The sequence below is a fragment of the Lepeophtheirus salmonis genome, chromosome 1 (genome assembly GCF_016086655.4).
Source record: "Lepeophtheirus salmonis chromosome 1, UVic_Lsal_1.4, whole genome shotgun sequence".
Taxonomy (NCBI): Eukaryota; Metazoa; Arthropoda; class Copepoda; order Siphonostomatoida; family Caligidae; genus Lepeophtheirus; species Lepeophtheirus salmonis.
The window spans coordinates 29043814-29071193 of record NC_052131.2 but is presented as its reverse complement, the minus strand read 5'-3'; the positions used below and the strand labels follow the sequence as shown (position 1 = coordinate 29071193).

Below are 27380 nucleotides of genomic sequence, written 5' to 3'. Positions count from 1 at the left end.
ATAGACAAGTATTATTGTTCCTATAGATAGTAAATCCGAATACGAACTTTAAAAAAGATCGTTGATCTCTTTATTTTAAACATGAAGATTTTGAAACAAAAACTAAATGAAAAATTGTAAAATGAGAAATGCGAATTTTAAGTAAAAATACTATATACACTATTTTAAGATCAAAATAAGAAGTGACAATTAAACAAAGGACTAGTATAATGTCAATGCCTGAGATGATGCATAAATGGAAAAGTCATTAATATAATTGAGGGTTCAGAAGTTTTTGATAGAAGATTACATTTCAAATTTGTCAGAGCTCACACAAAAATTAGATATAAATCGGGTACCTACAAAAATAAGAGTTGATTTGGTGGAAGATAAACTTGTGATAAACTTTACATAGAATGAGATATTTGTGGAAAAATATCATGCATTCAAAATATTATTAGACTCTTCATATCCTCAAAACCTTCTTTGTAAATCTCTTGACTCAGTTATGTCAAGCACCTACATTTTACCGAATATTTTCAATGCCCTGTAAATCAGGCTTTTTTCTCCTCTTTCTTGTACATAATATCCAATTTTTTTTTAAATATTATTATAAAAAACTTTGTAGATGCAAAGAATAAAAAATAAGATCTGTTCAATCTAGAAAAATAAAAACTAGTCAAAAATAATTAAGTTAAAATCTATTAATTGATTTACCATAAGGTATCAATATTTATAAAAAATATGAAAAATTAACATGCCTTATTCAATACTGCTGTTGAGTAATCGATATTATAGGATTTTCAAATAAAAATAATAATTAAAGAATTGAAAAATAAATTATAAGTTTATTCTAACTTGTTATTTTATAAGTGAATTACATTTAGTGATCATTGATCAATGTAATCATGCGATATTCTTATTGAAGAAGATACCTACATAGTAGTCATGTTTAAATATAATGTAATAAATAATTATTAGGAAGTAAACATTAAACTTGCTGTCACAATGAATTATCAAAAATAATAATATCTTGATAATAAATTCTCCAAAAATGAACCACAAACATATACTCAGTTTCAAAATTAAATCTGAAGCCCTGTTTTTAACACCTTTAATCAATTAGAGACGGATGATCAAATCAATTTTACAAGAGGTAATAATGAAATAAATCAATTGAAGTCATCGATAGATGAAAACTGGTTCATCAAGAGACGCTCTTCTCCTATATAAAAGGAAAAATGATTTTTTCCGACAAATCCTTTTATTTAACTGTTATTAATTTAATGGAGTAAAAAAATATGTCTTTTGTTATACAAATATGACTTCTATTTAACTCAGAATCAATTTTGGTTAATCACTTGATTTTATGCCACATTGTAATTAGCTAAGCATATCTAATTTACAAAAATATGATTCTTATCATTTGCCCTGCCTTGCCAAATGCCTAATATTGGTCTTGAAAATTTGTGAAGCAAATTAATGAAAGCTATTATTTGAGAATTTATGTGCCTGCATTAATTCATTTTACAGACATATTATATACATTTTTGCTATTAATTTGCTTTAATTTACCAATTAACAAATTTTAAGCATAATTAAATCAAAATGAACTGAGTAATTTTTGTTTAAATGAGAGCGTAGATAATTTCATTGTCTTTTTTTCGGGGGTTAAAATATTAAATATTATAAATTAAAATTTTATAATTAAATATATTACCCCATATATTTAATTTTGCAAGCTTTAAACGACCATATTTCTGGACTAAATGGACAAAAAGATTTTAAAAAATTTCATTGTTTTCATCCGTGAATAATAATTTTTTCCACATGCTGTGAAGAACTAACTACTTCAGAATTAGGTGCTTTGTATTGGTGCAAATTGATTCTTTAATTAATGCTACAAAAAGTGCATTTTTAAACGGATGTAAAATTGCATTGTAGGTTAAAACTACTTTCCTAGAAACAAGGTAATATTAACCAAGTAATACTTTATAAAGGGAACATACCACTTCCTTTTTTTTAAAGTGCATGCTTTTCCTTTCTTCCTTTTTTGACAAACCAAGGGCAATTTTTTAGAGTAAAATAATGATGAAATGAAAGAGTGAATAGAATTAAAGCAATCATGTAATGATTGTTTAAGGAATTAGAATACTTTATAGTTTGATATACTTATTTTATGTCATCAGAATAAAAGTTAATGAGATAAGTTCTTTCATTCTATACATGAATTTTTTAATTCAAATCTCATATTTATTTAATAGAAAAATAGTCTCTGTGTCAAAAAAGGAAAATAAAAAATCCTCGCTTTTTAATATTAAGTATTTTTCTTGGAATAACTTGTAACACATCTACAATAAAGTATATAAACAAAGTTATTTTATATATTTAAAAACTAAAAAAATATGAATAGTTTTATTTAAAAAAACGATAAATTTTACACAAGAAACCATCAAATATATCGTAAAGGATGTCGGTGAAATTTTATTATATTTGTAATTCTTCTTATCTGTCTAAAGACATTGAATACGCTTTTGTTTAATTAGGGCCTTCCAATTAAGAGAAGGTAATTTTTTTTTAGAGAGGAATTGTGGCTACAAAAGCAAAAGTTTATATTAAACACTGATAATATTAAATTATATTTCAAATAAAGTGCAGAAAAAATATTTTATTAAAGAAAAAAATATTGTTGGCTCGACTTAAACAATTATCGACTCGACATGAGAAAATAATTTTTTGACTTAACTCTAATGAGTTGATTTTTAAATAAAAAATCCGAGGCAACTTAATTGTCGCAGATAGGTTTTAATCACTAAACCTCATCAAATGCATAGAGGTTTGTCACTATACTATCTCACAGTGAAAATATATTTCAATTAGTAATGAGGTTCTTATAATATCTGAGGAGTTCAACTATACATATTATATCAAGAACTATTCATGTAAAAAATTCCCTACAATGGTAGGAAGACCGGAGACAGATGCAACACAGGAAAAAAAATAATAATTTTTGTCCATTGTTCTTCAAGATATTGGATAAAAACTATTTATGAGAGGTAAAGGTATATTTTTTAATAAGGATTTTTTTCTTAATGATACAATCAGCTGTAATTTTCTTTGCATCGTTAATCCTTCTTTATTATTTTAAAATGTTTACACTTCGCATCAAACATGTTTTTCACCAAAACTTTTTGGAGAGGGTATTTCTTTCTGTAATATACAGTAATCTATAATATAAATGTCATTATTTCTTAATCTACTATAACACATTAAAGTATAATAATTCAACAATATTAATTATTATTGTTATTTATTTATAAAAAATATATAATTTAGTATAATTATTTATAGTTCTAACTGAAATTCGATTTTTTTAATGGCTGAAACTATCCTTGGCTACAAAGATAGTGCAGTATTTGACAAGACGCATTAAAATTCAATTTATAGAAAAGTTGTTGGTTCGTACAATCTTAATATACAATTAAATAATATATAACCATTGTAAGTATGTTTTCTTAAAATTTGGTGAGTCTAAGTCAAAACAACTCGAAATGATTGAGCCGGGTATCATGCATATATACTAAGCTTTTCCTCTTCTTTTTTTAGAATTTATCTAGCCAAGATTATCCTTAACGACACAATTTAAGTCGATACAATCTTAGAAAAGATATCAAGACTTATAATTACTTTCCTAAATCCTAAATTTTGTCCACAGGCTGTCAATTAATTAGCTGTAACCAGCAGCGTCACTATACCTTTTTTTTTTTTTTTTTTTTTTTTTTCTTGAGGCGGATGGCTCAATCCCCCAAAAAGTTAAAAGCTCCATCAAATTGTTATACATATATTCATAAGTTTGTTTTTCATATGAAATCCAAAATGGTTAAACAGGTTATTTTGAAATTTAGTAAGTAGACGTATAAAATAACCAATCATATTCCTGTGATATTTTTTGGGGCTTCCGAAGTGAATAAAAGCCTTCTTTTTTTTTTCTTTTGACTGAAATAAAACATTCTTTTCCATCTCTCTCCTTCTCTTCCTTCTTCTTTTATCCCTCAGTATCTTTCTACCTCCCTCTCTTTGTCTCTTTTCTTCTACCTTCATTTTTTGTTTAGATTACTCTGTATTGAGAACTCTCTGTTAGTATATATGTAATAAACCTATTTATATAAGTAATTATAAAACGGTGTTGATAATTTTTTCGGCAAAAAAAACAACTAAAAATAATAATAAATGATGAAAGCTAGCAAAAACGGAGGTTGTAACGTTATTCAAGTCATTAAGAGATGTGATTAGATAGTTACTACAAGATATGTATAAACTGCTTCATAAATATATATGCTCCCTACTTTTCCAAGGGGAGTATACATACCTATATATGTATTTATAAGCACTAATTACTTGTGAAAAAATGACTAATGAGCTCATAAAGGCTTCACAATAGCCCTTTCCTCATAAAAAAATGCATACAATATTGTACATAACAACATTCATTGTAGTATTATACAATCATAAAAATATTTCAATAAATAGTTTGATAGTTTTATTTGATGTAAAGACCAACTATCTGTTATGAAGAAACAACTAAACACTTCAACTTGTTCGATTTTTAAATGGTTTTTTTTGTTACTGAAATGCAGAGCTCTCAAGTATGAAATCAGTCAGGCATAATATCTAAGCTTACTACGTGACAACATTTGTGTATTGATATCATTCAACCAGGCTCTTTAGCTGTAAAACACTTCCGATTAATACGGAATAATGGAGATATAAGAAAATAGACTGTCTCTAAAAATGCCTTGTCTTAAGAGATAAAATATAATATATCTCTAACGACCGTCTTATTATCTCATTGAATAGCTTGGAACTGGGTTCAGTCGGTAAAGAAGATTTTTGAAAGAGTTTAAACTTGATTTGGTTAAAAAAAGTTCATGAGAAGTGAATACTTAGGCAAATGGAGTCAAATACGCGTTCGAAAGATCAACTGAACATAGTTTTATTGTGATCGAGTAAGACATTTTAATACCTCTGGTGGAGTGTAACATAGCCAAAAGATTTAATCAAAATCTCAAGGCGTGGAATTGCTCATTTATTTTACAATGAGAGGAGAAAATGACATTAAAATGGAGGTGATAATATCAAAGACTCTTATGACAATATATGCCGTCAGATCAAAAATGACTCTTCTTCCTGTAGGTATGAACGCAATAATCGTGAGATACATGGACGTTATAGATTTTTAAACTATGCCATATTTTATATTTTTCATTAAATAAAGGGGACTGGTTACCATCGTTTGACAAATTAAATATTATTTATGATTATTTTTTGTGAGTTATATTAGCTTGAGAAAACTTCAAACCTTTATTTAACTTATTTTGTGTAATTTATTTATATGAATTGAGCTGATTAATAATAATATTGGAAAGCACTGATAATATTAAAAACAAAAGATGAATAATGGGGTTGGATTGCCTACATTTGAAACATGGTAGTTTTACATAAAATATTTTGAAATGTTTTGACTGATAATGGGGGATAAATGCAATTTATGGCTGGATATTGATCGAAAATACGTGAGTCAAATAATAACTGTCTATTAATCGATTAAAAAAAAAAAGACGTCACTCTTCCCAATTATTGGGTTAATTATGACACTAACCCCCAAAATTACAACTTCTTTTTTGCCCTCGATTGAGATGTTGTGTTCCTATTTTTTTTTTTTTCTACGAGAAACTTATAAATGACCTCTATAACATAAAATTTCTGGTTATGTGGCCTACAGTGTGAGTTTATGAAAAATATATTTTTTCAAACATCTACAAGAATATTTCTTATTTTTCACCATAAAAGATTTAAATATAAGTAAAAAAACATGAAATATAGTTTCAGATAATAAAATATTTAAATTAATTGGGTATGTTCTTCTGAATAGGAGAAAATACCTTTTAAATACAAAAAGACAAAAAAATAGACCATCTCCAGGACAGTTTGATCACAATGATAAAACTTATAGTATGTCTTAAAGTGATAAAACTTCATAATAAAAAAAATCAGCAACTTAAAAAACGATTATTTTAAAAAATATTAAAGATTTGTTGCTTGAAAAATATTTTGGTATATTTATTAAGCTATCAACCATTATTTATACAATATAAAATGTTGGTCTGTATAGATCAAAAGAAACAGAAACTTTGCGCTAGAATGGTTATTTTCATGTTCTTCAAGGTAAAAACAAACAGAAACACATAATTTAAATTCCAGTATTTTTTATTTTTTTTGATGAATATCAATTTTCTTATTCAGACAAAGAAAATTTGAACTTAAGCACAATATAAAAGTAGTTTTGGAGTCTATTAAAATGAGGCCTTGAAATATATTCATATACTTTTCTATGTTTATCATAAAAACGAATAACGAGCTTTAAATTTTAAAAATATCAAACACAATGGCCTTTACTTAAAGAATTTGAGCCTGATAGAGAAAATTTATACCCATGTTTTGGAGTCAGGGGGAAAATTCTTCTAAAAAACCTATTTTGATATCAGGACACAAGAGGGTGATTTGTTGAATAGCATTATTCTTTTTTATAAAGATAGCTTACAAGATTTGGTTTAAATAAATCAAATAAACGTTCAGAACACAAATATGAGACAACACAAGTGGAGAGCTGACAAGGAAATAAAAGCCAAATTAGGATAATGGCGTGTGTGGCTTACTAGGTAATAATCATGGAGAGATTTTTACATATTAAAGTACTTATAACTGATTACAATCATAACTTTGATCTATGAAAGGGTGACGAACCGTTTTTTCCCTCGACATTTCTTTTTTTGCATCCTACCTGGGGTAGCCAAGAACAAACACCCGGTTATATGGAGAACAAATGCCACATATTAAAAATAGACTTACTTAAATAGATAATAAAGTTTATATTGAAGAAAGGAAAAAAATCAAAAATGTTTTCTTTAAAAAACAAAACATTAAAATCAAAAATATATTTTCTAAAAAAAAACATGTTACAAAATATATTTTTAAATTGAAACAAAAACATGAATCAATAATGCATAAATCTTAAATTGACTCATTCTAAAATATTACCCACTCTCCCTAGTGTCTTTTTGGAAATCAAAATATTATTCACTATACTACCGCGCTGTCAGGTTAATCTTTTTTTCATCCCTCACAAAATCATATTGCCTAAAGGATAATAAAAAAAGACTTTGCCAAAGTTTGAGGTCATTAAGGCTATTTTTGGTATGGCATCGATCATTTTAATGGGATTTTGGGGTCAAATTTTTATGCCTTTTGTACCGTCCCAAATATGACACCATGATTCAAAAATTGTATTTAATAATTTTTATAGTTTTTGATTTACTATTAAATAATATTGTTAACCTTGTTTTTAATTACTTTGAGGGCTTTAAGCTGTTCTCAATGGTTTGTGATTACTTTGTTTTAACTAGCATAATATAGCCCCCCTAATTAAAGTAATAGTTGTTAAACAAAACGGAATAATCTTGCCTTTGATAAAACAGGGAAACCGCAAAACTCAATTGCCTTTACCAGGTGAAGGGATATTAATCCCGAAACGGGACAGTCTATATCGATTCCTGTACTAATATTTTTTACATTGTTAGGAGGATAATGATTTTTTTTTTAACTTTGTCAAAATAGGTATTCAAATACTGAATCCACAATTTTATTAAAATTATGATGTATTAGTTAAAAAACTTTGACAACATTTGGGCTGTAGTTCCTTAAAATGATTCTTTTTTAGAAAGTAAATAAATGTTTCCTTGAACAAGCACAAAAAAAGTAAGACAATGATGACGTACATGATGATAGATTTAATTTCTAATATTATAACATAAATATTTACATTTTAAATAATAATATCTGAATACATATTTCATAATCTTATTTACTTTAAAAAAAAAATCAATGTTATAGCTCGACGAGTACTTACTTTCATCTTATAAAGATGGATATATATTATTATATTCCTTTCTCATTTATACTGCTTAACTTTCTTAATCTATCTAGGTAATTTTAGAAGTAGAAATAAATATAATTTGATAATTAATTGATTTATCTTCTCTTTGTATATTACGTTTTGATAGGGATATATTTACTCTTGGATTTATTCAAGGTAACTTCACACGATCTAACAAGCCTTAATCGATAGACATTGCTCCTTTAAGTATGAACAAGTAGGTATATATTTATTGATAAATTCCCAGGAAAATGTTGTATTTTTCCATTCGAGTTTGATGATTATGTATGATGACATGGATTTGAATTCCTACTTTGAAAAATTGTCACTCGACTTCATCCCATGATTACAGATTTCGAGATTTGACTGGGGGTCGATAGCTAAGACTCGTAAGACATATTTATTATGATTATGGACTTGAAATAAGCTCAAAATAAATCTGAAGACTCGAACTAAACTCTATTTAAATACTGAAGGATTTGTACTTGCCGTATAATGACTTTTTTTCCTCTGTTTATATTGCATTAAACCATATATATGCAATGAATTAAACAAACAGTGGATATGCCGTTACCTCTATTGTATTTTGTAATCTTTTAGCCAAAAGGAAAGAGAAAGAAGACACAAAATCAGTTGTTAGATCCTGGATAATTCTTCACAACTACAGAATTATTAATCTTTGTCGATAAAACTAAGTCTTCACTGCTTGGTAATTATAATTATATCAACTTTTGCTTCAACTTTTGCTAAATATCTTGCAAATTGTCGTGAAAAAGTATCTAAAAAGTAAACTTAAGAGCCATCTGGAGAATAAAAAATAATGAGCGTATTTGTGGATATAGTTATTTTTGATAAGAAAAATAACAGTTTAGTCTTTTTAATTAAATCTTGCATGTGTTTTGCATCAAAACATCGAGTGTATATAGTACTCCCTGATGTTTATCATATTCATATTTTTGATCTAAGAAATAACAATTTAGTCGTATTAATGGAATCTTGCAAGCGTTTTGCATGTAGCATTTAGTGTATACACTGAGGGCACTGTAAATTGTGCTCCTTGATCTATGCCCTATACAGATTTTTGATCTAAAAAATGACAATCTATACATATTGTTAAATCTTGCAGGCGATTTTCATGTAGCATCCAGATTGTGTAGCTATGGTAGCCATATATACAATAAAGTACTCCCTGGCTTATTAGCTATAATATCATATTATTTTAGGAGTAACTATGTGTGAGAGTGCTCATGAAAAACGACTAGTGACTTTGAAGATTTCTTGGGTATTTATCTTCCATATTTTATAAGCAAAGTTTGTCTGTTCACCACGTATAATAACTATGGCCAATGAAGGTATTACTGCTAGTTAACAATAAAGTGAGAATGGTTCACAGCTGAGAAAGAGCTAATTTTTGCACAGCCAATCAAATATTCAAAACATTGATACAAGGAAAAGAAGCAAAAAACCTGCAGCTAACAAAAGTAAAGTTTAATTCTGGTCTTAAAAATGACTATTTGACGTCACTGGCATGAAAATAATGAATGTGGAATCATCACACCACAATGCATAACATTTAAAATTACAATTAGTTTTTTCAATTCATACTCAGTCAAGAAATATCTATCCATTATTTTTCTAATTCCTTATTGTATCTCTAAAGGTAGAGGCGTGAACTTTTACAAAAAAATACAAATTTTTAGTTAAAAAGATCATTCAGAGCCTGTTTGTACACTATTTACATAGAGTAAGTAAGGCAATTTATGTTTACTTTTTATGAAAATAGTTTATTATAAATAAGACGATAAAAAAATAATCTTTTTCCCATTTTGAAAATTAATTTTCAAAGAACATTACGAGTACATAATAATAATAATATATATATTAAATAAAGCATGTGATTTTAGATTAGGCATAGCAACAAGCGAGTATAGCAGAAGCTCAATGCTTCATATAATAAAAGAAAAGAAAAAGGCATATTTGTGGATCTCAAATTTAAAAAACTTAAATTTAAAACACATGAGGAATCTATAACTAACATAGTGGAAAATAAAGAGGATAAATTGTATAACTTTTTTAGCTTCACTGCGTACTTGCACTTTTTATTTTATTTTATTTTCGACATATTTGGACAATTAACACTTAAGAGGATCATTTAAATAAATAAGAGGTAGATGTGTAGATGGTCGTGAGTTTGTCTCTTAATACATACTCCGTGGTGGAGGCGTACTCGGAGATGATTCGTAGACTGAGGGATGATGCCGAAGGAGAGCACATCTCATTGAGTGAAGCACTTAGACTTTTTCTTATATCTATTAAGAACCACAGGATGAACGTAATAGGTATCTCATAGACAAACTTTTATATCATCAAATCCATTAACTCTTGAAACAGAAAATTACTATAAATATACAGTACAAACACCAATGATTGTCTAATCCTACATGGAAACTTATTCGAGAAATTGTGATGGATTTAGTCGAGATCCCTGCGCTCCCCCCCCCCCTACTACTATAATATATTCTTCGCTTTACGAAGTAATTTCCTTAATATTAAAAGGTCGAGATAATAGAATTTCAATTATCTGCTGTCACTGTCTCCAATTTCGAGATAGAAAGAACAAGTATGACATGGAGGCAAAGGTATAACCCTATGATGAAAAGATAGTTCCATAATCCCTTAATGCACCTGTAATTTCCCACTAATTAGAATAGGCTTCTGAAGTATCTATTGACCGGAGTACATACTCATCCAGCCTTGGTCGAAAAGGGAAGAGTAAATTTTTAAATAAATTCAATCTTTAGTTTTTCTTTGTTTGTCGAAAAAATTGCTACTAGCCAAACCAAAGCTCTGAGTTCCAGCCCGTACTTTTCACAGATCAAACATTTCACACTTTTAGTAAAAGGATTGAGGGAAGTGTTTCGCAGCACCTGAACAAAAGCTAATTCAAATTCAACCAATCAACGTTCAGAACAATGAAGAAGGGAAAAAGAAGAAGTCAATTGACGGCTGAAAACAAAATAATGTTTATATTTTTGTTTTAGTGAGATAATGCCTTGTCTAGAAGTAGTGCAATATTTGAGTTTTTATCTCATGGAACTGTGTAGTGTGTACTATTCAATCAAAAATAAATGCATTTAAAAGGTGTTTGATCATACAAGTGTAAAGTGTGTTTAATGTTTATTCATGATAAAACTTTAAAGATGTACGAACTTGCATCTCTATTGTTGCATCCCTCTCATTGAATATGTATAAAAATAATTAGTCGAAAATGAGTATAGGATAAAATCATCAATTTTATCAAATTTTGATTCGATATTTTAGAGTTTCCAAATTTAATCCAAATTTTTTTAGTGACATACCATTTTTCCAGACTCTAATAATAATGCTGGTTCAACCCAGTCCCTCCGTATTACCGCCCTTGCATACAAACCCTAGACATTCAGCATCTTTTGATGGGGATAGATATTTGAAATATCAACAGATAAAGTTTTTAGTATAAGAACAAATACATATTCTTTTCCAGAAAATGAAAATGATGTAAAAATCTAATGATATTATGTTAAGTACAAAGTTTTGAACATTTTAAGCTAGATGTAATAAATTATATATCATGATTAATATATTGCATAAAAAAGAAGATAAAATTATGCATAAAGTTTAAATGTAAACTTTTAAATTGTTCATTTACATTTTTGTGTCTGGTCAAGCCAGTTTTATGTAACAGCGTTCCAAAATGGTATTTAAAAAAAGGAGAAAATTCAATACATTCTTCAGTATCACTATGACCTACGTGAAAAGCCAGAGTAGGAGCCCCAAAATATTTGTGATATTTATGTACACAATACAGTATCGAATGCAACAGCAGAGTGGAGAGTGGGGGTTTCATCGATTCCATTCGGGTAATATAGACGTCGAAGATGAGCCACGCTCTGGTAGGCCAATCATCGAAAATTTCAATAAAATAATGTAAATCGTCGAGTTGGGCCGGCATGTGAGCACTTATTCCGTTGCCGGGGAACTGAATATTAGCCATAAAACCGTTTGGAGCCATTTGCATATGGCTGGTCTTAAGAAGAAGCTCGAGCTATGGGTGCCATAAGAACCTTTCGGATCGAATTGATGTTTGCGACTCTTTGCTTTAACGTGAAAACGTATCTCCTAACTGTGTTCAAAATAAACTGAAAAACCCTCAGAACTTTTTAATTTGTCAATTATTAGAAATAAGTACCTATATGAAAATAAAGAAGATAAGTTCTTTATGGTAGTTAAGGGTAAAGGCAAAGCTAGGTAGGTAGAATGAAACAAAATATTTCCTCTTCCTAATCCCCTATCTGTCAATTATAATTTAGACATTACATGTCAGAGATATATGTATTAAATTAATCAACAAATGGGCAAAGAGAACTTTGGTAATTTGTGTAATGGACAATCCATTACAAGGCAATTTATTGCAACAATAAAACAAAAGACAAATTCACTTTATTTTAATAGGTAGGTATATGTTTCAAAGAAAATGGATATTCAAAGTAGGCCTCTTTTATTTTGCATATGGGGTCGACATAAAAACAATCTTTAACGAAATCAAGAACAGGAGAGAGTCCCAATTTATTTTTGTACTTCATATTCATGTACACACAACCCAAAATTTCATGAACATGTTTGAGTCTTTTATATGCATTGTATTCAAAATTGTTGGGTCAGTTAAGAAACCCAAAAATATTTTACAACCTTTATAAGATAAAAGAAACTCTTATTGTCATTCAAATAAAATCTATTAATTTTTCATTCATTTATTGCGACGATTAGTTTTGACTACTTAAAGTGCAATTTGCGGCAGCTCCAAAGATTTAATAAGAATAATTTGTAGATAGAAATTGACAATAACTCATACAAAATAGAAATGTAATCCAAACTCTTCCTAGCTTGATTTTTTTTTCCTTCTAAATACTTTAGAGAACATTCCTTAAGTGTCTATAAAAGAAGAAAAAAAATTAAACTTGACCTTATGTCAATAAAAAAAACTCACAGTACAGAGTAAAATTCTCACTTAACAACATTGGAGGACTTTTCAAACTTAAGACTTTAATCTATACAACAACAGAATAGAAAAACGCGACTTAAATATATATCGATAGACAACTATACTACTAAAAACCATATCGATGTTGAAATAATGAAACAGCTATTGGGGAGAATACTATCTTTCTTTTGTTTTAATTCCAAAACCTAATAGATATTCTAGATAACCTGCGTCCTTTTTGGAGACTATATTATTCGAATAATTGGTCTTATTCTATCCAAAACTCAAATGTGGTTCCAATATGGAACTCAAAAAGGCTTATTTTGGCCCGTTCAATACTTTTTTTTGTTTTAATATAATATATCCACCAAAATGACAAAGTCATTGTTTTTCAATCTTCAACTTATCGGTTAAAATTTTTATGTAATGCAGATGACTTGACTTAAACTTTTGCGAGCACTCCCCTTCAACAAGTTAAAATCTATTAAAATGTGACAAAGTTTTGAAAATATACTCACTAAACTTTGGCCTTGAAATGAATGTAGCAAAAACAGAAGTTGTAAGTCCATACAAACATTTTTTTTCCAAAAGAATGGCTACAAACACAATAAAACTGCGTGGAAAAATTTTTGACCAACAAAACGTCGACCGTAGAATATAAAATAAGGAGCTCCTCCCAATGGTGTTGCAATATATCCTATTCAGACATTTCTTTCCTGAAACATACCCCCGCCACCACCACTCCTATATAAACTACTAGTAAGTGCCCCTTCCAACCACCATATACAATTTAAAAGTTGGTACTCTTTTCAGGTCCCACTGTGTCCCAAAATAGGATGAAACCCACTGCCACTATTTAAGCAATTACCAAAACTGAAAAAGGTGGCAAAACAATATCGCAGAAACTGTTTTTCATATTTAGAATTCTAATATTTCCTTGTCATTTTGTTAGTCGACGTTCTGGCGGTCGACGATATAAAATATCTTAAATGAAAAAAATCAACAAAAAATTGTATAAAGTTATAAGAGTTTTTAATGGTAAACTTCTTACTTCGGCAGAATTTTTTTAAATATTGTAAGTTATCCGATACCCTGGAAGTTGGAATTAAACGTTATAAAAACATGCCCTTTTTGCCTTTTAACAGAAATTACTAACCATTTCTTGTGGGAATGTGTTCTTTTAAATATAGTATATATATATATATAACTCTTTGGGTGCAAGCGCCAAAAGGATGTCTTTTGGACCTTTTTTAACTAGACAAAAAGTCAAAAAGTTAATTATGTCCTCTTAAAAATGGTACGGTATATTTTGTAAGCCCTAAGGTCAAGGAAGGGAAAAAAAAAACATTGGAGGAGTTTTACATAATATTTAACCTTGAAACAAGTGTGATAAAATATTTATAATAATTTTGAATTACTGGGCAAGACAAGCAAACTTTAAATTTGAAATCGCTGAATCCCTTTTCAAATATAGAATGTCGTAAAAAAAGTCATATTCAAATGGCCTTAGAGGTCAGAAAAACGTATTTTGAAGACCAAAACTTTTTATACATAGCTTCTTTATCAATTTACAACAGAAAATTGAATAAATAAATCACCCTAAAAAGGGGACACCGTACTAGACACGCTAAAATAAAAATTTGGACATAGATATGATTCGAATGGAAAAAATCCACAGGTAGTGCAAATATATGCCGGTTAATACTGTATGTACCTATGCAAAGTATTGCCTCCCATTTATTATGTATATGCTGTATATATTGGAAATAACAACAACTAATATAAATAGTACTTAAAGTAAGCATATGTTATAAGTAGAAAGCACTTATGTACTCGTACTTATAATCGAGAAGTAACAAGTGTTTTTTATTCTCTATTAGTAAAAAGTTAGTGCATCTCAGAGTACAAAATTTTACACGTGAACACAAGTTGGTTAAATTTGTGACTCGTCATTTATACAATATATTTTGTGCTTATTCATGCTATTCCATAATTATTATACTGCCTACTCAATTTCATTTTGAAACTTAAATATTTCAGATATATATATATATATTCGGTGGAGTACCCGGTATTGCACATAGTTATAAACGTTGAGAAACAGAAAAAAGACAAACAAACTTTACTTTAATAATATAGATATGTACTTCTCTTTCTTTTCTTTTTAAACAATATAGAGTTCAACTTTAGATACACACTCTCGTTGCAAAACTTTCACAATTTTTTTAAAGTATTTAGAATGACCGTTTTTTTAGAAAGGACAAATTTTAAAAAAAAACCGAAAATAATGAATAAGATTAATTTGAAATTATGACAACATAATTTCATTTTTGTCGAAAAAATACGGTCTTGACAACAACTGTAGTCACAGGCCTGGTGTCTAGCCGTTTAAAAAAAAAAACCATCCTTATTATACATATAACTTTATTGTTTCATTCTTTTAACATAAGAGTAAGACGATAAGAAAAATCAGGAATTATTCTCTCTTTCATTCTCTTCTGCTGTGCTTTCTTTTTTACAAATGTATGGTATATGTATGTATGTATTTTTAAAGTGTAAAGCAAGACGAAGCAGACTTACATACTCTCGTCTACACAGGAAGGAGCACATAAGAGGGATTCAATACATTGCTTATATGTACTGTATAAAGACACAAAGAAAAAGATGTAAATAAATAATTGTGTTCTATTTAAAGAAAGCTCTTTTCCTATGCTCCTTTTCTTCAAACTCTTTTCTTTGAAGAGTATAAATTTTACTTTTCTTTAAGCTGTCATCAATAAAATGTACTTTACTATCAGAGGATTAATACTAATTTTATATAGAATCTCCCAATACATCCCCCAGTCTAAAGGGGTAGCGTGATCAAAGGTTTCCTATTAAATGAAAGGACTGAAGGAAAAGAGTGAATATGAACTTTATACTAGGCGTCGTCGTCTATTTCCCCTTTCTCATTGGCTTACAAAAGTGTCAGCTGCATATTGATCTCCACTTTGAGCATATTCACTGCACAAAATTAAATTTCTTCGCCAAATGTGAAGAAATATTAAGTTTAAAAGTTATGATTTGTTTGATCTAATGTTATTTGTATGATAACATTTATATGTATATAATGATTCTATGAAATTTACCCTTTGGATTTTTGCTATTTTAAAACCCTTTATAATAATCACACGTAATAGAAAATGACATTTTTGTGATTGTTGAAGTTTCAATCTTTTGATATAGGTGCAGCTTGCTTTAGTCAAATATAAAACGGAGAAGTGAGAATGTCATTGGCAAAGAATAATTTATTTTGCAAAAGCAGATTGCAGAGATTGAGAAACTCAAAACAGTATAACCATCGAGGATAAGTTCAGGGAGACGGTATATAATGAAAGTTGTGGAATGAATGAAAAGATTACAGTACCTTGGGAGGGATGATTTGAATGAGAGAATTACCAAAACGTTGGATAGGTTTAAAATTGAACATAGACTTCTACATAAGGGGATAGTTTGGATCTCAGAAAATTATTTGGATGGAGGGTTTGTTTGGCAGCACTTTACATTAACACTTGTCCGACCGTCTGGGATAGGCTAATTGTTCTGTTGGGAAAGGTAAATACAGTCAGTGCGGTCTTAATTCATTCAAACTAAGTTTTGTTTTGACATGCGACACAGTTGTACTAACCATCATTAAATTCATGCTTTATGTTAAAAACAACCGTATTATTTCTTGCTTATAACTCTCGTACTAAAACTAAAAATCACTGTATATTTTTTATATGAAAATTGTTTACAGTTTTTTCAAGTTTTGAAGGTATATATTGATATGGAGTACTATTGTAATTGCATTAAATTAATAGATTATAAGTCACCCATATATATCTATAGGCTAGTACTGTGAGATGAAGACAAAATTTGAGGAATATAAATTTTGAATAAAATTTACTAGATATTTAAAAATATTAAAACCAATTTTTTTATTTAAGACTCATAGTATCAAAATACAAAAATTGAACAGTGTAAAAACAGTTATTACAATAGAATTCAACATGTAACAAAATCAGTTAATTACAAATTTATAATTATCATAGTAACATTTTAATGGATTGTAACACCCTATGAAGCACTATTTAGACCAAACTGTTAAATAGGTAAAGTAAAAAATGAGTGTACATCCCTGTTATACAGCAAAATCTCAATCCTACTCTCCTCAAAAAATATTTTATCACTCATTCCTAGATCTAAATCATCCCCTGATTAGTTTATGTATCTACGTTGTTAATAAAATGTTACAATATATTGATTAAACACCGTATTAACTTTGGCTTTTGCTTAAAAAAAGAAAAGGATAAATTTCCAAAACGTCACTTAGGATTAAAAGGTTAAAGGATTGAATTAATCAAAACAATTTATTTCACATATTTCATTAATCACCTCATTAAGGGTCTTTATCTTCTTGGACATAACTTCAAAGTGTCAGCTATCTCTTCCAACTTCACTTTGCGATTGCCCATTATGATTTTCAGGGGGGTTTTTCTGGAATAATCGCCCCATCTGACCAACCAGGGCGTTCAGCATCATCGGTGTCCGTACGACAACGTTTGAAAAAAGCAAACCATCGTTTTCGATGGGGGTAGAGTCCAGATAACATTTTTTTAGCCAAGCTTGGGCTTAAACGGTGTTTTTCCCCATCAAAAAGCATTATAAATCAACACACAAAATTGCTTTGAATCCACCGTTTTTAAGAATCACAAATGTAGCGTCACTTAAACCACTGTAACTCGATAAATAATAAGCCAAACGTCATGAAATTTTGACACTAACCTTTGAGTGTTTGTACTTCCAAAAAATATTTTTTGTTTAGTGGCACCATCTGGTAGTTAGGGCCGGGATTTATTCACCGATATGTTATGTAAAATGTTTTCTACTACAGTTCCCAAAAAAAGAAATGTTGGACAATAAAGGTTATTTTTATTTTATTGCTGTAACTATCAAGAAAACATTATTTCAATCCAAGAGTAAAAAAATTGTCGACTAGTGCAATTATTTTTATGTATGGAATTATATGAAAAATTATATTTTTCGTGCAAATTAAGATACTCCAAAAATCTGTATTGTATTATAAATTTCGAATATAAAGAAATATTTAATTGTGAGAATGTTTGGGCTTGACATAGCGTCACTCTTGTATGTTAAACATTTACAAGGTTCAGAAACAAAACCTGGACTGTTAATTAATTCTAATTATATAATTAAATTAGAGATGTTTTGTGATTTTTTTCTCCATATTCCGAATCTCCTGTCCTTTCTGCATAAGTCATTCATTTCCATAAATTTGGCCGATGTGGGTGAGAGTGCACCATCTTGGGTGCACACATAGTTGTCCTCTGGATAGGGGGTCTTGATCCATGACAGTATGGTGAACCTCAGCACCTTATAGAAGGCCTCCTGACCGATTTTTTCCCCAGCCTTAAAAAAAGCCAACGGTCGTTCCGACAGTTGTAAACCTGGTCCCAGGTGAAAATCTTCTCGTCAGAGATTTTTTTTTTTTTTTTGTATTTTTTCCATACAATTTCCTTACCTGTCTCAAATCTTTCATCATGAGTGAGCAAGAAGCAAAAAGTCAGAGTATCTCAGACCTTCTGGAGGCTAAAATTGAGGTGGCAGAGATTATGGGCATTGTGAAGTACTCTAGGAGCCTCATTTTCAAGCCGGCCAAGATGAAAAAGACTTCTCAAGGAAAGAAGGAAGTGGGATACACAACTTGAAAATGGATTCTGAGTTTCTGGGGGCCTGAAGAAAAAGATCAAGGACGACCCTAAAAATCCAAGAATCGCCTCTCTAACGAGTTTGACGTGAACGAGGAACAATTAGAAGGGCTGTGAAGGAGGACTTGGGGTTGTCATCTAAAACAAGGACCCCACACCACCTGTTGACGGACACTATGAAGGAAAGGAGACTGCAGAGGTGCAAGAAAGTTCGTGCGTGGATCAAGGCAAATAGATCCACTGTAAAAAATTCCTCTTTCACCGTGGATCCATACTGCAATGGATCAAGACCACCTATCCAGAGGACAACTATGTGTGGACCCAAGATTGCGCGCCCTCACACATATTGGCCAAATGCCAGAAGTTCTGGGCTGACGTCAGGGGTGATTTTTGGCCCAAGGCCATGTGGCCATCATCTTTGCCGGATTTGAAGCCTTTGCTGTGTGGGGCACTTTGGAGAGGGAGACTAATGAAATATCTCACCTTAACGTGGACTCCCTGAAGGTTGCCATTGTGAAGGAGTGGAACAACTTGTCTGAGAAGCTCATCATGAACTCCTGCAAGACTTTCTGCATCCGTGTGGAGGCTGTAATTGCTGCTGAGGTCGGCCATATTAGTGAACATGTTCACAAAGGTTATGTCTCAAAGTTTTGTTAGAAAAAATTTAAAAAAATAAAATTATTGACATTTTTCTAAAAATCAGTCATTCAGTCCACGTTTTGCTTCCGAACCCTGTACATATAACCTATTAAAAGAAATTATATTTCTTCAAGGAAACAGGAAGGGATACTTGTAAACATCCCACGGGATATTTTTACATATTCAGGTAATTAAAAGTATACATAGGTAGATGAAATATGATAGCAGTGGCACAGTCGTTTTCTTTTAACTTTTTTTGCCTTTTTTTTCATTCGTACATATGAATATGACACATGAAAAAGTTAATCAATTGTCTGATTCCAGATTTTCTGATGCCCATAGAGAATGAAATACGTAGAGCCAAATAGAATCGTGAATGATTGAAAAAATATATCATCTGACAAAAGCGTATAATATGACGTCAAATTTTATTATTTTTCTTACATTAATAATTATATGCAAAATTATTTTGGCCTACCACCTGAAATCTACATTTATTATTGTTATTTAAGCCGTATAAGTGTAAACAGACAATTAAACTTGCAAGCAACATAGGTTTAGCATTTAGATAAAAATCATGTTTTTAGAGTGTCATTTCGATTCAGAACCAAATTAAATTCTGAATTAAACTTCATTTGTTGTGGAACTTGTATCTCAGGATATTACTATAGTATCTTTGTTTGTATTCTTTGACATAGCTGAAGTTCATTAATGCAGACTAAATTTTTTAATCTAAATGCCTTACTATGTTTAACTGCCAATTGATATCCCTTTGTTGTCCTTATGTATTTATTTCTCTATACTATCTCTAATTTTTAAGAATATGTATGATTGAATTTATCATTAGTGCTGGATATTTACATACACTGTCCATTCCATCCAATCCTAGTTAATTTATCAGCCCTCACAATGTTATCCTTCTTATATATCGCTCAACCTTTCCTGAAAAAGGCTCAATGTCATTTGATATTTTGGTTCGAGCATTTTTTTCGGCTCAATTATGTCCTTTACTGTGAACAGCTAGACTGTATGAAGCTTGGATTGAACAGAAGCAACTAGCATTTGTAAATACGAGACAATAGGGTATCATCAAGATAACACCAAACCGCACAAATCTTTGAGCTCCTTGAGCTTGAAAAGGAAGTTCTTATGCACCCACCCTACAGACAGGACCTGGCAACAAGTGACTACCATCTGTTCTTGTCTACCACCAACGCGCTTGGGGGCCTCAATAGAGGCTGTGAAAATTAGTTGTGCAGGCTTTTTGCCAATAAGAACAAGGGCTTCTACGAAAAGAGCATTATGAAGTTGGATTCTCGTTGGAAACAAGATATTTGACAAAACAGGGCCTATTTGACTTAAATCGGATTATTTTAACACTTCTTATAAAGCATTGAAATATAAGCCGAAAATACTTTATCCAAATCCTATTATTATATGTTGTACTATTACTTTAACTCTCATACACTACTCTCTCTCTCTCTTATTGTCTCGGCCATCCTGGTTCTTCTACTAATGTTGTGTTATATTACATCATTATAGCACAACATCTGGTGACGAGGATGAATGAAAGATGGTGAGAGGAGTTTGTATTTACCAGCACACCACTAACAAGCATTGAACTATTTTATTTTTTCTTCAACATTGGCTTTAAAAAAATGAATTATAATTTCTTGAGTTACTTTTACCTAAAGGAAGTCTAAGGAAATAATCTAGCATATCAATTGAAAACGACGTATCACCTTGAGTAATTATAAGTTTATAACTCCTTACTGCCCTATATTAATTTTTTTACTTGCGTCTTTATTGGGTATTATATTTTTGTAGATAAATAATACAGTTTCCGCTGTATAAAAGTTCAATGCCTTGTCATTTTGTGTATGAATGACTAAACGTAATTTAGATACATGTTTTTGATATTATTTCAAAAATTCTGTCTCATCTTTCTTTATAGTTACTACTCGTACCTAGATAACTTAGTTCTGCCATATTATTAGGGATGGGAATAGGTTTTTATTTACGGTGAATGATATTTTTTTTTAATATACATATGTTTGATAAGAGTAAGATATGAATGTTTTTATTAATTATTCATCCCTATTTCAACTATACTAACGAATCAAGTGGCAAGGAGCACATTACGGTTATCTCTTTGAATAGATGTCGTCTTTCAAATTTACCAAATTATTTATCACATATTCTCAGGCAGGATTTTTACACTCACCGCAATTTCGTCAATATCTTCATTCCTACATGATTTTATGTTTCTATCAGTGTTAAAAGGCGTCAACAAACCGACAACTTTTATTTGATAATAACTTACTAAGAAATCCACAGTGTTACTCTCCGTTTTTCATAAACATACTCACATATAATTACTCAATGCTTAGATGTTCTCTCCACAAGAATGAAAGAATAATAATAACAGCTTGAGATGTTTTTTTTTTAATATGACGTGATGAGTTAGAGAGAACTTTAGTATCTAGAGTGCTCTTTGGCTAAGCTTTAGTTACACACGTTCGTTGCTAACTATCAATTAAATTCGCATAAATTACTTTTTATTTTATATAATGTACTTTTATGTTTTAATATGAGCTTAGAAATGAGTTTTCTTAGATCATGTATCTACGCAGTCCTGAAAAAAAACGACTTTAAGTAAAGTATGCATACAGAAAAATTTTACTTCATGAAACTAGATTACACTATTTAGCATATGAATACATTAATTCAAAAATATTTTTCAAAAAAAACAAACAATAGTCGACACAATGACTTGTTTTCTTGTATAACACCTAATAACTCTTCTTACATCTAATATGTAATTTTAGAAAAATGCATTGTCTTCATTATTAACACTCTGACGTAATTATTTTAGAAGATTTAAGTCAATGATGTGCACATTCGTATCTAAATCCTTTCATGTACCTTGAAATTTAAAATTACTCTCATTATAAATATTGATTTCTGCTCCATTTTTGTCTTTTGATAACGTTAATAACATCATGCAACAGCATCTTTGCGCACAGGCCGAACCCACATTTATTATTGTAAATTAAGCTGTCTAACACGGAAATAATAATAAAAAATTTCAACCTCTACATGTTTGCCCTATTATATTTTTTCTTTAAGTGCTTTATATTCTAGATGAAGTTATAGAATAGATCTTACATTTCAATTTAAAAAAAAAATGCATATAAAATAATTTTAAAAAATTAAAAAAAATGATCATACCTTTTTAGAATGTACTTTTTTAAAATTAAAATGTAAGATCTACTATATAACTCCAACTAGAATATAAAGCACAGGAAGAAAAAATAAAAAAGATATTCGCTTCTACTTAAAGTCCTCCATTTTACTCGATTTTTAGTGGCTCTATAGATTTTTTATTAATTATAATCAAGATGAATTAATAAATGATTTATTTTTCAAATGCTGTATGTTTGTATCAATTTGTTATATATTTTGATTTTCAGTTATATAGTTTTTTCTTGTCGAAATATGGCACTGACTCGCAGCTATATCCTTAAAACTTGATTTTTTAAAAGGCCTTAAAATTCAAACCTTTTGAGGTTGAAATTTTTATAGGTCATTTTTGTGTTCTACAGTTTAAGGAACAATAATAATTGTGGGTTTCAGCCTGTAGGCATTCCAAGACGTTCACTTTGTTGCTTTGTGTAATTAATTATTTTTTAAATTGTAAAAAAATCTTACTCTTACTACGAAAAACTAACTCTTTTGATCATGTATTATTGTAAAAGGATTTAATTGTTTTCATTTAACTTTGTAATATTATATCAATACTTATTGTAGTTTTTAAAGGAATGCATTTTTCTAAAAACTTATCGTGATAAAAAAATACTTGAAAGCAAGGTGACTTTATATAAAGGTGAGACAGCAAGGAAAATCTAGACTTGTATTTTTTTCATTATCAAGAGAAGGAGGAAAATTTAATGACGTCAATGTTGAGGCACATAACAATTTGTCTTATATAATTGAAATGTAATCATTTTAAAATCTAGACTTAATTCATTGTAAGACAACACAAAAGTAAACTTAGAACCATGCCAAAAAGTATAAAAAGGAAAATTATTTAACTTATATTGATATTAATATCTATAAAAGTAAATACTTTTTTCGATTGTTATGAAACTTGACGATAGCCTTGATTGATACGTTATAGAATAATAAAATCAATTTCAAAACTAATGAATTAAAAAGACTAACATTAGTTTTCATATTAATAATAATAATCTGTATGTAAGCTTAAATTAATATGCTATATGTATATTATCTAATTTGCCATTTTATTACATAATATAAGAGAGGTAAATAAAAGAATAGTAATAAGTAAAAATTATAGCATACATATTTTTTTACATACATACATGAATAATAAATATGAATTTGTAAATTCACGAATCTGTCTAAGTTTTCTCAGATTAGCACTTGCGTTCTTCAGTTTAAGCTTTTTATTAAGGTTATTTACTCTAATAACTTCTTAGGCCAGTTAGGATACAATTCAATTAGATGATTATGCAGTATTTCAAATGCGTTTGGGTTTTTGTCAATCGTGCCTTCATTGTTACAATCAAAAAGCATTGAAATGTTTTTCCAGACAATGACAAAATTTTAAAATCTCACACGAGGGGATTTTATGGCCTCCATTAGAGACTAATTCAATCAAAGGGCTAGACTTTTCTTCATAAAATCCAAAGTCGCATGTCTTTTTCCCTAGATTTGAATTAAGGTCTGCAATTTTTTTTTGCCAAAAATCCTCCAATATAAGCCAGACCCTGATCTGAACAATCATTGGAAACTTGAAATGATTCTTCTGTATCTGCTGCAATTACTTTTTCGGCTTGACGAGCTTCAAGAAGTCCAGAATCTTCTAAAGTTTCCTATGATTCAATTGCATCTTCATCATGCTCATTTTCTTGTATATTTGACGAAAAGAAGTTACTTGTTATTGGTTTAGTAACTATTTCGCCATCATCCTCATCATTTAACTCATCTTCAACAGCTGGATTTCTTAAGATAAGTTCATGATTTTTTCAAATTAAAATTACTTTTAGTCTTCTGAGGGATTCCAATGGGGGTTGATGAGTATTGTTTCCTGTGATGGTACGAATCTGTGAGAACACATTCTACATACAATCTTATTTAGATGAGTGGTTAAAATGAATTTCATTCCATTATCCTTGATACTTTGAAACATATTGAGGGTTGAAAGAAAAATGATTATAACAACATAATTTAAAAATCTTATATTATTGACTAAAAATGCTTACTTGGACATTGTTTAACACAGAAAAATACAAATAATGCCATTTTAAAATTTTTGTTTGTTATATCAATCTTAATTAACACTACAACAAAAAGATAAAAAACACTCTCATAATCTTCAAAGTGGTCCACATACATAGGTATATATGAAAAATAGAAACCTAAGTAATACAGTTGTAATTTTCATAAAAACAGAAGATAAAAAAACAGGAAAACTAAACATTTCCCTTTCAATTATATATATTCAAAAATTATATATGTTAGAAAAAACAATTAACAAGTATTAACATATCCCGGTTTGTCCTTAAGAAAGGGATGTCATTAAGTATATCCTCTTTCATTGATGACCTCCGGTAACTTAAGATGAATTTTATAGTAAGGAAACGTTTTGAAACTCCCTTATGATTACACTGGTATTGACATTAATGTGTACACACATTAACGAATGTCTGATGCATACATTGGTGTATCTTTGTTTATTGCGTCAAAGGATGTTTTTCCTCGGAGTCGAAGTCAATTCTCGACATTGACGATAGCATCTTTCAATGCTATTTTTCCTGTGTTGGGATTAAATTTTTGACGAGTTCTCTTGGAACGTTTCGCGAGAATATTTAATTATCTCTCCGCGTCATCCTCTTTGTTGGAGTTCCTCACATTTTTGACAAGTTTCCAAGCTGGATTTATAATGACAGAAATTCTTCCCCCCCCCCTCGCTTCAATCCATCTTTCACTGCAAGCTGGAGTTTATGAACGCTACACAGCATGTGGTGTAATGCTGGGACTATACTCATAATAAATTATTAGTCATCACCATCTTCTCCGTCGTCTTCAACCCCACTTTCAATGTCTTCATTTATAAAGCGAAATTTCTTTAGCATAGGTGAGGCATTATCGTTAACGACAGCCAGCAACTGTTGTTTGGATTTATTAAATTATTTCATCATATTTCCCACCATAATCCGTGTGTTGTGGATTGTATGTTTCCCTTTATATCAACAATTCCAAGTGTATAAACTTGTATCCCCTAACGTCTCCCAATTTTCTTTAGGCAGTTAAAAATTTATAACCAGGAAATTCTTTAGGTGACGTGTGGTACTATCCACCTTCATGAAAAGTAATTTCCTTTTTATATTTCCATCAGCTTAGTTTTCTTTCTTATATAACTTTCCATCACATAACTCTCGCCGTTTTTCGAGAAATTCCAATCTTATCAGTCGTAGGTTTCAAGAGTCCTCGTATCCCAGATTAATCAAATGTGGGAAGAAAGACTCCTCCATTTACAAATAGATCAGCAAAATGGTATTTCAAGGATTCTTTACATCTAAATAATTTTAATTGATTTTGCCACATGAAAAAAATTCGTCATAAGGGATTGAGATTGTGATGTTCTTATCACTAAATGATCTCTTTTTGTCGTGTAAAACTTATAAATTAGAAAACTCTGAAGAATGTTTTCTTTCCAAGTGCTTCTTTAAATTGGTTGCAGTGTTACGTGAGACACCAGCAATTTCTGCCGAAGAGATTTTCTTATCAGCCACAATTTCGCAAATTAATTTTCTTCCAAATTGAAAGAAAGGCTTATAAACTTTGGATTTAACTTTGCCACCATATCAAAGAAGACCTGTTGAAAATTCCAAAACTAATTGAAAATTTGTTCGTTTATTGAATTTGAGAGATATAAGTAAAAGTCATTATAAAACTTTAATAATTTAATCAAACTTGAAGGAAAATATCTTTAATTTAGCATTGGAAAAAATTAGATAGACTGGACAAATCTAACGAATATTATAAAATTGAACTTAATATAAATTACAACTATATTTACAAAATATTTTTAATTGCTTCTGTGGAAAAGAAAAGGTCAATAAGATATATATCAAATAGATAATAATGAACTTCATGAGAAGAATTAACGCAGCATCTTCTATGTGAGTAAAATACCTATATATTGAATACTATTAGGAGTACTTGGCATTGTTCGGAGTAATAAAGCGTTGGTGAACAGAAAAACTTTTCTATAATTATTTTTTACTCCTCTTGTCTTGCCTTTTTTTAATATCACACGTTCATCTTTAGCTACACATGCTCGTTGCTACATTGTTATTTTTTTAATCAAGTAATCACACAGCTCTAAGATATTAAACGCACCAATTCTGCGCTTAATAACACTTAAAATGAGTCCTCCGCAAACAAACAGAAATACAAAGTTTACTTTATTGATAAAAATATAATCATTTAGGGAGTTACATTATCTTACCGTAAAAGAGCGCCACTCTCTTTCACTGTTTTAAACAAACTAGTATAAGTAAAAACTGATCATACCACATAATTAAAACTTTTTTTGTTAACCAATATTCCAATGACATAAAATAATTAAATCATCCAGAAAAGAAAATAATTATTTTTAAAGATATTCATTATAGAATTGTTTTTATACATTCTCCTTATTTATTCTATAAATATTTTACTCTACAAAATCGACCAACTAAAGGTAAACAAATTAAGAAGAAACAAGATTGCATGTTTTATGTATAGATTATTCCTTGCTTAAGTAAAGGTCAGAGCAAAACTTTAAGAAATATGTTTTTAATCAATATAAACATATCGTTGAGCAACTACATTTTATAAAAGAAATAAAGAAAGTTTTTCATATGCATAAATAATATTGTGTTTCCGAACAAGTAGGTTTCATATCCAAGGTCTGATCAAAAAGAAA

The 27380-nt window shown here is 29.6% G+C and overlaps 1 protein-coding gene and 1 long non-coding RNA gene across 2 annotated transcripts in view; one reads left to right on the top strand and one right to left on the bottom strand.

Moving 5' to 3' along the window:
* LOC121117966 (XK-related protein 6) overlaps positions 1-27380 on the top strand; it is a 492224-nt gene that overhangs the window by 232087 nt on the left and 232757 nt on the right. The gene's annotated exons all lie outside the window — the stretch shown is intronic.
* LOC139907613 (uncharacterized) lies at positions 10042-11046 on the bottom strand. The gene is made up of 2 exons (XR_011784328.1): positions 10414-11046; positions 10042-10353 (listed from the first exon to the last, which is right to left on the bottom strand). It is a non-coding gene; the product is annotated as an uncharacterized lncRNA (long non-coding RNA).